Raw genomic sequence first — 14,278 nt, forward strand, 5'->3', positions numbered from 1 at the left:
TTACCAATGATGGCTCTGTCAAACCATCAAAGCTACCTCAATCAAAAACCAACAGTCATGCCTCGCTCTCTTCAAAGCCGTCTACTGTAGGCTACCCTCGCTTCATGTCAACGACTCACTACCTGCCTGGTTAATTATTGAGCAGATCCTAGAGGAGGAGGCAAGAGGAGGAAGGTCTGTGGCAGGACTGAAGAAAAGAGGAGTGACAGATCTGCATGCGTCGTCTCTTCTCAAAAGAAGTGAAAGAAGCTCCACCGTAGACAGCCGAGCTCAGAGAGAGCAGAATGGAGACGTTCAGTTGCAGAGCTCTATGGTGATTCATTATTATGACGCGACAGGTTGCGATTTATGGCCTTGAGGGACACTATTGATCATACCAACTATTTGTATCTTCAATCATAACTTACCTTTCCTTCTATAGCAGGGAAGCATTGCACATGAAGTTTCACTTTTGAAAATGCCGCAGTTGTAGAATGACATTGTTTTCTTTTTGTTCTATGACTAACGTATAAATGTGATATTCAAGAACTTTCTAATGCATTTCTGCTTTGATTCTAGTTCCTCTACAGTTGATACATTTGGAGGAACACCTAAAGCTGTCATATAAAGACAGATTTGATCAGTATCACAGGAGTTAAATGACACTTGCTGTCGTATGTTAGCGACTTTTGATCACACAATGCTGTCACGATTCTCAGTCAGGACGTCACAGATGTCACTCAGGATCTCGCAAGTCTTACATGACAAAATGCAAAATGTAATTTAAATGAAAGAAAGATTTCACAATAAAATTGCCAGTTCATGTCTTATTGGCCTCAAATCTTTTTGCTAAATGCATGTGATTTTTTTTTATTTTATTATTATTATTCTCAGCTTTGGTTCCCTGTACTTTAACATAAAAACTATAGAAACACTATTTCAGACAATGCTGATTAAATTGTATAATGTTAAAATATCAACCTACCTAAACTATTTAAACTGATAGTTCACCCCAAAATGAAAATTCTCTCATCATTTACTCACCCTCATGCCATCCCAGATGTGTATTACTTTCTTCTGCTGAACACAAACAAAGATTTTTAGAAGAATATTTCAGCTCTGTAGGTCCATACAATGCAAGTGAATGGTGACCAGAACTTTGAAGGTCCAAAAGTGAGTATAAAAGTAATCCATAAGACTGCAGTGGTTAAATTCATGCCTTCAGAAGCAATAAAATATGTGGGTGAGAAATATGTAAGTCCCTTTTTAACTGTAAATCTACACTTTCACTTCCACATTCTGGTTTTGAAGTCACTTTCACTTGTCAAGAACTTGTCAAGAAAATGTCCAGTTTATATAATCAATATAAAATTAAATATGAAAAAATATTTTGCCAAAACAAAAAAAACAAAAAAAAACTACATTTAGGACCACTGTGTGTGACCACTGTATTAAAATTAAATAAAGATGCTTTTTTACAATGATTTCTTAAAATGAATATTAGTAAAAATGAAAGGCAGTACTAAGGGAGTACTAGTATAAATACTTTGCAATTTAAATAATACATATTTTTTGTTCACTTTAACGTTATAAGAATATAGTCTTTTTTCTTGTAGCGGAAATGAGAATTTGGAGGTAAAATGTGCATAATTTTCATAAAAATCAGATCACAATGTCAAAAACCTTAATGGCCCTAATATTGGCTTTATTTTCTATATGCAAAACATAATTTCTTATTTTTTTGTTTTGAAGTAAAATAGGACCAGGACATTTTCTTGACAGGTTTCGTAAGAATTATCCTAATATAGATGGCCACATACAGAGACACAATACAGATCCTAAAATAGAAGGCCACATTACACTTGAAGTCAATTACACAACCAACATGCAGAGCATAATCAGGGTTACACACATGACACTAAATTAATGCAATAAACATCAAACGACATAAAAATTTGAAATAAAACACCTCAATGTACATTACTGATAACAAAAATATGAAGAACCATAACTATTTACAGTAACTAAAATGTGATCAAATGTGATGGGTCATGCAGAGAATCTGAGAATGTTTTTTTTCTTCCATTTTTCAAAAAAAAAAAATATATATATATATATATATATTTTTACTTCCAAAACCATATATATATATATATATATTTCTTCTTTTTTTTAATATACAGTATTTTAGAGTACATTTTAGAATAAATGTTTATGTGCATTATCTTGTGTATTATCTTGTTAAATATAATGTTTCACTCTATTTAATATAGTACAGTAACTTAAAGTTACATCTTTAAATAATTAAGCCCTAGATTGTCCATTTATAAGAAAGGTGTTTTTAATCAGGTTTGTAGATCTCATTTTAATGTGGTAAGGACAACATACAGGGAATTTTCCTTACAATATTGATAATAATACTGACAATTTTTTAAAGGATGTGGGTGACATCCCACCCCCAACCCTTAACATACACCCCAAACATGACTGTATGTGTTTATAGAGGTTGTTGGGAACAAAGTAAACTTTTGGCTGGTGATTTCATAAATCTCTCTCTTAAATGGTGATATCCTTCTCTCTAATGGCTTGGTAATTGACATCACGGCAGGCAGATTCAAGGTGCTTTCACTGCTTTGACAAGTTAAGTGGGGGTGGGGGGGGGGGTTCACGGGTCCCATTGTCTTTCAAATGAGCTGTCAAGATGGGGCGTCCCATCAGCAGTTTGCCTTAGTACCTGCCTGTAAATAATTGAGCCGTGCGCTTGTGGAGGTGTATGGCGCGTAACAGACAACTTATGTGCTGTGATTGACAGATGAGCTAACTGTGACTTTTTTTCCTCTAAAGAATAAAAACAGAGGCAGGAGACACACCGGTTATTGGAATCAAAGGGAAATGGGAGGTCTATATAGCAATGATGAGAGAGTATTTGTGTGTGTTTAGATGGGTTACTTATTGTGTGCTGTGTGTTCTCAAGGCATTGTAAGCAACTTCTTTTTGGGGCTCTTGTTGGTGATGAACTTCTTTTTCAAGCAGGGAAAGAAAGATATCCCATGCATCAGATGTGCCTAAGAGAGCATAAGTTTCAGTCACCAGCTGTCATCAATCATTGGTTGCGATGTGTCTGCACTAACCTGGTTTATGACAGCCAGAACTACATTACACTAAACAAACCTGTTTTATGGAGTTGGTGATTGATTTCCCCTCTATTTCCACACTGTCCTTTCACACGTCACACGTGAAAGAGCTCCATGTCAAAGCAGATTTATCAGGACTGCGGCTGGGTATGGAAAACCAACCCAGTCTCATGACAAGTCGTAAGAATTTATACGAGATGGCAAAAGTGAAATAAATTGTACGAGTTGGCTTGTACAAAAGCATACATCTTTTACTCCCATTGAGAAAAATAAATTAACCATCAAACAATGTTATTACAATTTTCCCTGTGTTTAACCCCTTCCCCAAACCCTAGCTTAAATACATTTCTTGACAGGAGGCTAGATAAAATCTGATGCCTGTTTTATATTGATTTGAAATTCTGTTTGTTGATTGGTTGGTCTAAAAGTGTTTCCTATTTGTATGAGCGAAGTAGTAAAATATCGTACAATTTTGCCATCTCGTATGAATTATTACGAGTTGTCATGAGACTATATAGGGAGAACCGGTTGTTCTTCTCTTTCCATTTTGGGAAAAAAAAAAAAAAAAACTGAAATTGAATGAATTTCATGGCATGTGGTTCTGTTGACAGTTCCTAAATTTCTGCATTTGGATTTAAATATTGATCTGTTTCTCACCCACAGCTATCATATAGCTTCTGAAGACATGGATTTAATCACTGGAGTCATATGAATTACTTTTATGTTTTCTTTATGTGCTTTTTGGAGCTTCAAATTTCTAGTCACCATTCACTTGCATTGTGAGGACCTACAAAGCTGAAATATTCTTCTAAAAATCTTCATTTGTGTTCATCAGAAGAAAGAAAGTCATACACATCTGGGATGGCATGAGGGTGAGTAAATGATGAGAGAATTTTCATTTTTGGGTGAACTATCGCTTTAAGTGGCATCAGAATCAGAACCAGTGAAATTCCTTACAAATCCTATTCCTAATCAGAACAGTTGAATGGTGCTTGTGAAGGAAAGAAAAGCACAAATATTTTTATAAAGAAGAGTTCTGAAATGTATATGGGTCCTAATTAAAAGGAACATGTCCAGAGGCGGTGCGGAGGTTGGATATGGCTGGGAGGAGGATTGGAGGAGCTGGCAGGCTCAGGATTAGAGAGGAGGAGAGAATTTCTCCCTAGACCAGGTTTCAGTCGGGACAGCTGTGAAACACATAGTTAGATGGTGATATTGGAAGTGAAATTGCCTCCTCTGTTGGGCACTGAAGCCTCTGCAGCCCCCCTCACAGAGAGTTTGTAATTCCCTGTGTCCCATCAGCCCCTCCCGGAGTCTTTCCCAGTGAGGCTTAAATTCAAATAGAAAAATTAATGTGGGAATAATAGCCCTCGGCCTCGCCCTGCCAAAATACTTTCAGACACTCTCTCTTACTTTTCTACAGGAGGGTTGTGAACAAAAATCAGTTTTAACCCCCTCCTGAGCCTGGTACTCCATAGTGAAAATATTTCACTTTCAAACACACAAATATGGTAGCATGCACACAGCATACAGTATATTGTGATCCTGAGATGCCAAAGTTATCATACCTGAAAGTGCCAGCATTTGCGTACAGTTAGCTATTTACAAACAGCTCTGCAACATTATATATTTTAAGTACTGTTGCCTAAAGTAACATGCTAGCGCAAGGAACACAGGTAATTGTTCACTGTTTCTTACATAAAGACTAAAAATGAATGTCTTTATTTATTCACCCTCAGTTTGTTCCCATTTCGTTTGACCTTTTGCATTTTCAAACATGGCATGTCATGTGATCAGTTAAAAGACAGATTAACCAATGTCAATAGGCATCATTAATGTCAAACCTTGCATGAAGCACCAAGTTTACATATGCACATGTGTGAAACAGATTTGAAGACTTGGAATGTAGTGCACAAGTCACGTGTTCTACTTTAATCAAATTTGACAATATACAGTACATCGCCATCCATTTTCATATTATGGAGGAGAGTGGCTCAAACATTCTACAAAACATATTTTGTGTTCCCCAAAAGTAGGAAAATCAAACAGATTTGAAACAAAAAATTGTGTTAAACTAATAAAATGAAATAATTAATTTAGTACAAATATGTATATATAGGCTATTTATTTTTATTTTATTTTATTTTTTTCATTTTATTAGTTTTTCCCCTAATATATATCTAAGATGTTCTTTGAGTAGCTGAATAAATATGTAAAAGGCCTAATTTAAGGATAACACTTTACATCAATATTCCCTTTAAAGGAATAGTTCTCCCAAAAAATGAAAATTCTCTCATCATTTACTCTCTCGCTCTCTTATGCCATCCTAGATGTGTATGACTTTCTTTCTTCTGCAAAACACAAATGAAGATTTTTAGAAGAATATTTCAGCTCTGTTGGTCCTCAGAATGCAAGTGAATGGTGACTAGAACTAATAAATCCTGATGACTTTAAACCATACTAAACATTGTGCACAGGTTTACACTGGCGGCCAAAAGTTTGGAATAATGTACAGATTTTGCTGTTTTGGAAGGATATTGGTACATTAATTCACCAAAGTGTCATTCAACTGATCATCAAGTATAGTCAGGACATTACTGATGTAAAAAAACAGAACCATCACTATTTGAGAAAAGTCATTTTTGATCAAATCTAGACAGCAGCCATCACTCCAACACCTTATCCTTGAGTAATCATGCTAAATTGATCATTTGGTACTAGAAATTCACTTGACATTATATCAAACACAGTTGAAAGCTATTTGGTTTGTTAAATGAAGCTTAACATTGTCTTTGTGTTTGTTTTTGAGTTGCCACAGTATGCAATAGACTGGTATGTCTTAAGGTCAATATTAGGTCAAAAATGGCAAAAAAGAAACAGCGTTCTCTAGAAACTCTTCAGTCAATCATTGTTTTGAGGAATGAAGGCTATACAATGCTTGAAACTGCCAAAAAACTGAAGATTTCATACAAAGGTGTACACTACAGTCTTCAAAGACAAAGGACAACTGGCTCTAACAAGGACAGAAAGAGATGTGGAAGGCGAGATGTACAACTAAACAAGAGGATAAATACATCAGAGTCTCTAGTTTGAGAAATAGACGCCTCACATGTCCTCAGCTGACAGCTTCATTGAATTCTACCCGCTCAACACCAGTTTCATGTACAACAGTAAAGAGAAGGCTCAGGGGTGCAGGCCTTATGGGAAGAATTGCAAAGAAAAAGCCACTTTTGAAACAGAAAAACAAAAAGAAAAGGTTAGCGTGGGCAAAGAAACACAGACATTGGACAACAGATAATTGGAAAAGAGTGTTATGGATCTTATAACCACATCAGTGATTTATAATGCATTTGTAAATGACAATCATTAATGAACCCCTTTATAAACCCTTAACAAAGGGAGCATTAATGTAAAGTGTTACCAGATTAAGAGTTCTGATCCCACTGACTTGTGAAAATAAACAAAATGTATTACTCATTTCAAAATTCCACATTTAGTTTCTGACTTACAGGTTTCAGTTAAAAACGCATTGATTTTGCTACATTTACACCTCTTATCCACACTTTCGAAAATGCTCTCTAGTAGAGCATACTTTGGAAAATGATGACATTTGAAAAAAAAAAAAAAAAAAAGAGTTTTGTTTTAAACAAAAATTTATTTGTTTGCATGGCCTTAGTCTAGTTGATGGAAAATGGCAACAGTCAGTTTGCTATTGGTAATGTCAGAACCAATCTTGCTTGCTGAAATGCAGTACTGGTGAATCACTTGCAACCTCACAGTAAAAGACAAACTGAAAAAGACAGGTTAAGAAAGATACATGGAGTGTCATCAGTAAACATCATTCCATATGGCATGTTTTCCACAGCCGCAGTGAGGTGACCTAATATCTGTATGACCTTATACTGAGGACGATTACTGTCCATTTGACCATCATCCCCTCTCTTCTCTTCTCTTTCCTGGCAGTGAAATCTCATACCCATCCATACCCAGACTGCTTTGCCACAGAAACCATCATGACATTTGCAGTTACATTAAATATGGTGAAGCAGACAAAAGCTGCAATTATAATCAAGCAAGCAGATCTTTTGTATGCCAAATTCCACAGCCCTCAGGCTTAGAGAGGATCACATTTCCTACTGGTGTCCCTCATGGTAACCAACTGATGACACAAAGGCAGCGAGGTTTGATAAAAACCCATTACAGAAATGCATTTGTGCAATCAGTGTTTTCTTAATGAACTCATCAGGTCATATGTGATCATGACAAATCAGTTCTGGGTGTTTCAGTTATGGGATTTATGCAAAATCTTGTTAAAAGATTTTTCACACTCTCACAAATGTTTTACATTTTCTACTTAACCTATAATTTCCAACAGTATATGTACATGCATCACAGGAGAATTTTTATTGTCATATTTCCACCATAGTCTCATTTCCAGCACATCTATATATTTTTTATTGTGTTTTGTAAATCCTCTTTTCTTGCTTAGGCTAATTTATACTGTAGCTAACATTATATGTATCCTAAATACACACTAATATATATATATATATATATATATATATATATATATATATATATATATATATATATATATATATAGACACACACACACACACACACTGGTGGCCAAAATCTTTGGAATAATGTACAGATTTTGCTCTTATGGAAAGAAATTGGTACTTTTATTCACCAAAGTGGCATTCAACTGATCACAATGTATAGTCAGGACATTAATAACATGAAAAAATTACTATTACAATTTAAAAAAATTTTTTAAAAACTTCTTAAACTTGAACTTACTTCGAAGATTTCTCATCAAAAAATCCTCCACGTGCAGCAATGACAGCTTTGCAGATCCTTGACATTCTAGCTGTCAGTTTGTCCAGATACTCAGGTGACATTTCACCCCACACTTCCTGTAGCACTTGCCATAGATGTGGTCTTGTAGGGCACTTCTCACGCACCTTACAGTCTAGCTGATCCCACAAAAGCTCAATGGGGTTAAGATCCATAACACTCTTTTCCAATTATCTGTTGTCCAGTGTCTGTGATTCTTTGTCCACTCTAACCTTTTCTTTTTTGTTTTTCTGTTTCAAAAGTGTCTTTTTCTTTGCAATTCTTCCCATAAGGCCTGCACCCCTGAGCCTTCTCTTTACTGTTGTACATGAAACTGGTGTTGAGCATAGTCTTCATTCCTCAAAACAACGATTGACTAATGAGTTTCTAGAGAAAGCTGTTTCTTTTTTGCCATTTTTGACCTAATACTGACCTTAAGACATGCCAGTCTATTGCATACTGTGGCAACTCAAAAACAAACACAGACAATGTTAAGCATCATTTAACAAACTAAATAGCTTTCAGCTGTATTTGATATAATGTCAAGTGATTTTCTAGTACCAAATGATCAATTTAGCATGATTACTCAAGGATAAGGTGTTGGAGTGATGGCTGCTGGAAATGGGGCCTGTCTAGATTTGATTAAAAATGACTTTTTTCAAATAGTGATGGTGCTGTTTTTTACATCAGTAATGTCCTGACAATACTTTGTGATCAGTTGAATGCCACTTTGGAGAATTAAAGTGCCAATTTCCTTCCGAAACAGCAAAATCTGTACATTATTCCAAACTTTTGGCCGCCAGTGTGTGTGTGTGTGTGTGTGTGTGTGTATTATTTATTTATTTTGACTTAATCTGGCATAATTACAGCTTCATTGGAAATTATGCCCCAAAAAAATATTCCATATGTTTACCTTGATTTCTCTTAGTTTTCTTCAAACATCACTTATCTTATATTTCATCTTATTACTCGACAGACATCAGTCTGGCTTCAAAAAAGGATAGTCAGTAGCTGAAACTGTGTGACTGGCAAGAGCTAACTCCAAATAATCCATCCTCATCCTCCTTGACTTGTCTGCTGCTTTTGACACAGTGGACCACAAGATTCTCCTGTCCAACCTCTCTGACCTGGGAATCACAGGAACTGCAGTTGGATGGTTGAATCATACTTCATTGCCAGATCTTTCAAGGTCTCCTGGAGAGGAGGTGTCCAAGTCACACCAGCTGAACACTGGTGTTCCTCAAGGATCAGTGCTTAGACCCATCCTCATTTCAATATACACAACATCACTCGGACCGGTCTTTCCTACCATTGCTATGCAGATGACACGCAGCTCTGCCTGTTGTTCCAGCCTGATGAACCTACTGTCTCAGCTCGTATCTTTGCCTGCCTCTCAGACATTTCGGCCTGGATGAAGGAACGACACCTTCAGCTCAACCTTGCCAAGACAGAACTCCTCGTGATCCCAGCCAATGGAACTGCACCCTGTTACTTAAATTCAATTCTTAAAGTCTATGCTCCAACTCACTCTCTGTGGTCTATGAATGAGAGGCGCCTGGTGGTCCCAACACAAAGAGGCTCAAAGTCAATTTCATGATGTTTCACTTTCTCTGTTCAACTGTGGTGGAATGCACTTCCAACCTCCACATGATCTGCTGTTACCTTCTCAACATTCAGGAACCAGCTGAAAACACATCTGTTCTGCGAGCAATTAACCAACCCAAATTAATTGCACTTACTACTGAACATAACTTGCACTTACTGTACACAAAAATAAATAAATAAATAAATAAATATATATATATATATATATACTTCTGTCTCTTTCTTCTGTGCTAGCACCTATACTACTCCAGCCACCTTGAGAGCTTGGCAGTACAACACTGTAGATGTTGTTGAACTTCTTATGACAAATTGCTTGCTTAGTTCCTCATTTGTAAGTCGTTTTGTATAAAAGTGTCTGCTAAATGACTAAATGTAAATGTAAATCTTTAGCATGTTCTTCACTGACACTGTAACAGTACAGTAACTTCTGAAAAAAAATATTAGGGGCAAAATTGTTTGGTGTGGTGGAAATGAACTACAATTGTGGGACATTTTTGGAAGATTGATAGAAATCTTTTTCAAACAATAAATATTGAAATGGTGTATGTTAATTTCACTCTGTTTGGATGATCATAGTTTTAAGCATGTAATAAGTTTTGTTTTATAATGGATTTTCATAGTTTAATATTGAAAGTCTGGGCCTGGGACAAGGCTAAAACAGTAAAGTGTATACATAAATGATGTTTGAAAAGAACTAAAAATAAATGATGAAGGCCTGGTAAAAAGTTTCCAATGCAGTTTTAATAAAACCTTTATATTACAAAAAGAAGAAATCTGTTTTAATAAAAATCAACCCCTGAGACATGAAAGTGCCTGAAAATGAAGAAACCCCCCCCCCCCCCCCCCTTTTTTTTTTCAAAGCAAAAGTAGAGCGATGACGTAAAATAGTGGAATCAGCTCTTACACAACTCTCAAGAGGCTTAATGGAGTTCTCAGTTCTGTTTTATTTAAGTTTCAACATTGACTCAGATGTTTCTCCAACAAATTCTTATTGGAGGAATACAAAAAGGCAAAAATGAAACAATTGTTAAAGTAAGAAAAAAGAGCTATACAATTAGATTGTATAGTAAAACTCATATAATTTGGTCTTTGGAGAATTTGATGAGTAATGTTTGAATTTATGTTGAAATTAGCTTTTGATTGCAGGGCTAGTTATCTTGTCAAAACTGGATTTATTTTTCTCAGGAAAAACATCTGAGAAGCAGGAGACTTTAGCAAAAGTGTCCATTTGTTCTCCTAATGTCTACTGTAATGTCACTGCTGCATTGTAGAAACAGTTGAAATATTAACTAGGGCTTTCGATTTAACCCGTTAATTTAGTGTGGTCAATTAAATAAAAAATAACGTGTTAAAAAAATAATGCAATTAAGCATGCCCCCGATGCGTACGTAAATTCTGTTATAAAAAGTATGGATTTTCCTACCATCTGTGCAATTCAAGCTTGAAGTACATATATTTTTATGCACTGCATCAATAGGTGGCAGCGCGCCTCAAAAAACATCATAAGCAGCGCAGCCACAGAATGAGAACCGTTTACTGAGGAAGTGCAACAGAATACAGGAACGTGTTTAAAACACACACATGTACATACTGTAGAGTGACGATTAAAAATAGCACAGACGGAACGCATACTGTGAGAACTAGACACATTAGCCGCTTTTCCACCATCAGGCCAAACAGTTCTCATTGCAAAACTGTACCGTTCCGTTCCAATCCGGGCCAGTTGGCACGGTTACAGTTTCTTTTTCCACTGTGGTGAAATCAGGTGAATGTCTGTAACAGATCCATCTGTTGGCAACGCCGTGAGAGGTAAATATCAGAGCGAGTGCGGCACGCTATGGAGGATGATCACATATTCCAGTTTTTAGGACTGCTTTTTTCCCTTGTTTTATCATTTAATTTGCTAACAAACAGCAAAGACACAAACCATGTCGCAAAAAGGAAAGTAAAGAGAAAAAGTCAAGAGGTTTACCATAATTTGCTGAAGGCTTGTGTTTACCACCGGACATGAACATGCAGAAAGGTAAAAGTTCCCAGACTAACTAAAAAGGATATTCCTTGACAAAATAGTATATAAGTATTATATTAAAATAGTTTATGAGAACATATTGATACATTTTGAGTTTAATGAGCTAGTAATCTACTTCCCTGACAAAAAGTCGTGTAGAAAAATAAATGTAGGCTGCAATACTAGTTAAACAGTCCTAATAAACTCACGAAGATACACTAAACAAGTCTCCACATACTGAAGCCATTTCACCAACATGGTTGAGAATGGTTGAGTATGGTTAGCTAACCGTGCCGAGAGTTCTGGGAACAGTTTATAATCGCGCCATGCCTAACCGTGCTAAATGGAAATGCTACTGTAACCATTCAGTACCATGCTCAGAACCGTTCGGCCGTGGAAAAGCGGCTATTGACAAACTCAATGCAAAACAGATTGTGGTCAACCGTAGGCTTGTTCAATGATATGACAATAAAACAATAAAACAAAAATATATTGAGTTCTTAAGTAGGGTTGCCACCCGTCCCGTTAATACGGGATCGTCCTGTTTTTAAAGATGAAAAGTCAAATCGCGTCACGTATTGATTCGATACAGGACCCGATTTGTCCCGTATTTTAAGCTGGTCAGATGGCGTCACAGCAAAATCGTTCAAGATTGTTAATTTAACCTTGATATTAGCTGAGAGTGTTCTTTATTCTACAGCTCCAAAAGTGGCAACCCTATTCTTAAGCCACTTTTCATATTGTCTAATCAATGCTTATTTTTTTCTGCCACAATAATCCAATTTATTACAAACTGAATCTGTATTATATATTTATTATAGGCCCTACATGTTATTTTTATAAATATTTGAATTGTGCATTTTTTTTATAATGAATTATCTTTATTGGGGGCCTTTCTCATCCCTTATATCTCATTTGTGTTTATTTTTTTGGGGCACATAGTTCCTGCAAGTTTGGAGGTCACTGCCATATTCGTTACATAAAAACTGAGGTGAGGAAAGGTGTCATGGTTTTGGAATGGTACCAAGATACAGCATCTCACACATTTTAAGGCTGGTATGGGGTAGAGGAAGTTAATGAGTGTAAACCTGAAGCCTGGTGTGTTGTAGGAGCTGATTCAGTGCCAGGTTGGTTTCAGGCGTTCTAAAATCAAAGTCAAGACCATTTCCCACTCACAGGAAGAACTGCAGGTCAGACGGTAGGAGTTTAGCAGCGGAAGAGTCAGTGCGGATCGGGTCTTGAAGTTTGGGAATGCCCAATGGCCATTTCTGTTCAAACATTTGAAAGGATTAACCTGCCGCGCCTCATGCAGCACCAGGGCATGTGGCGGCATTCCTGTTTCTCCTGACGTTAAGGAATTTGGGCAGTGAGCGATCTCCCCATGCTACGATCAAAACGCACATATATACCTGGATCAGCAAAACATGAAGCTGAGAGACATCACACTTTCCAGGCACAAATATAAGATGATAAACACTACACAGCCGCGAGTGAATATCATGTTAATCTGAACACATATTAAGAGGTAACCCATCAGCATATTGATGTGAAAGAAAGTTCAATGGGGGCTAGAATCAATGAGCCAAAATGTTTGAGAATGTTTGGGCCCTTTTAGAGAAGCAGAACAAATCTGAGACAAGTGGGTCTTAAGCACCCTGGTTTCAAAGAATCACGCTACTCTACCCGCATTTTTGCTAAATGATTTTTAAATGGCTCAATGTATGTGTCGCTGCAGCTTCCTGGTGAAATGAACACTAGAGTCACAACCAACAACGACTTTATTCACTTTTTCACACAAATCACGGCAAATTATCAGTTCATAAACACTTACTTTTTGCCCTGATCCTCACACAATGCTATATTTTGACATCTAAACACTCTTACTAAAGTGGATGACTTGTAAGGCGATACATTTTAATGTTTGCATTACATAAGCAACTACAACATTGTTCAAGCATGATCAAATTGCACGTTGCACTTGTGATGCAAAGGACTGGGGTACGACTCCTGAATGACACGTGAGCTGAAAGTGTCATAGAAGCACCACAAAATGACGTAGTTGTGTTTTTCATCTCACATTTGCTTTTTATGACACTAACGGTTAGGTTTAGGTTTAAGGAAGGGAGGTAGGTTGGCAATACTGGAATGTGCGTTGGCAATAAGGTCCGGTTCCAAGCGCTCACATCTGCATATGCGTACTAACGTAAAGGATGTTTCTGGTCATAAAAGGCTTTTCAATGGCATGCATGTTATAAAGCTATATTAGACCACTCTGAATTTCCACAACTTGTGTTTTCTGGATTTTTTGGTCTACTGAATTTTTTTTAATTTTTTTTTTAAGATGTTTTTTTCAATGTTTCGTCAACGGAACAATCAAAAATGTTTAAAACAACAGTACAACCCACTAAAGAGACCATAAGTCTATCCCTCACGGCACTGTTTTCATTCTCATCAAAAATGCAATACGGTGCTACTCTGAATTTGGTCTATAGTGAGCTGTAGCTGTCAGATACCTATATTCACAGAGATGAGTTTTGTTGAATGTGTAGATAATATGAAAGGGTTTTGGATGACTAAACCTATGAGTTCTAAAAACACTTGAGCATGAGCAAAGTCTTTCTAGCAAGTCAGTCCACTATCGGCCATCTTTGGATCGCTCTCGGGAGGTTATTTCCAGTTATGCCAGTGCAGCTCCAATCTACTTGAATGGAGA

Source organism: Myxocyprinus asiaticus, chromosome 28, assembly GCF_019703515.2.
Source record: "Myxocyprinus asiaticus isolate MX2 ecotype Aquarium Trade chromosome 28, UBuf_Myxa_2, whole genome shotgun sequence".
Classification (NCBI taxonomy): Eukaryota; Metazoa; Chordata; class Actinopteri; order Cypriniformes; family Catostomidae; genus Myxocyprinus; species Myxocyprinus asiaticus.